The sequence below is a fragment of the Chrysochloris asiatica genome, unplaced genomic scaffold, assembly GCF_000296735.1.
Source record: "Chrysochloris asiatica unplaced genomic scaffold, ChrAsi1.0 scaffold00350, whole genome shotgun sequence".
NCBI classification, from domain to species: Eukaryota; Metazoa; Chordata; class Mammalia; order Afrosoricida; family Chrysochloridae; genus Chrysochloris; species Chrysochloris asiatica.
Window position 1 is genome coordinate 724,385 of NW_006408868.1, and position 611 is coordinate 724,995.

Genomic DNA, 611 nt, shown 5'->3' on the forward strand with positions numbered 1-611 from the left:
CCATTCCTGATAAAGAACACTCAACAGAGTAGGAATTGAAGGGAAATTCCTCAACATAATCAAAAGCATATATACAAAACCAACAGCCTACAGTACTCTCAATGGAGAGAAACTGAAAGCCTTCCCTCTGAGAACAGGAACCAGACAAGGATACCCTTTATCACCACTCCTATTCAATATTGTGCTAGAAGTCTTAGCAAGAGCTAAACAGCAAGATAGGGAAATCAAGGGCATCCAAATTGGCAAAGAAGAAGTAAAACTCTATTTGCAGATGATATGATCCTATATATAGAAAATTCAAAGACTCAGTAAAAAGCAACTCATTGGAGGATTCAACAAAGTGGCAGGGTATAAGATCAACATACAAAAATCAGTTGGAAAGGAAACATCAAGGCAAGGGGTCCCCTCAGAGTAAATCCCCTTCCAAGACTAAGACTCAATGGGAATACACGCTCTGATGGGTGACCACGTTTGCCACCGACAAGGGGAAGAGAGGGAAAAATAGCTACAAGGCTGCGAGCTAAGCCCTAAGATGGTCAATAGACTCCTGTGAACCCAAGTGGAGACCTGGTTGGCCAGCAGTGTAGCAAGACCTGGGGACTCTTGGGCCC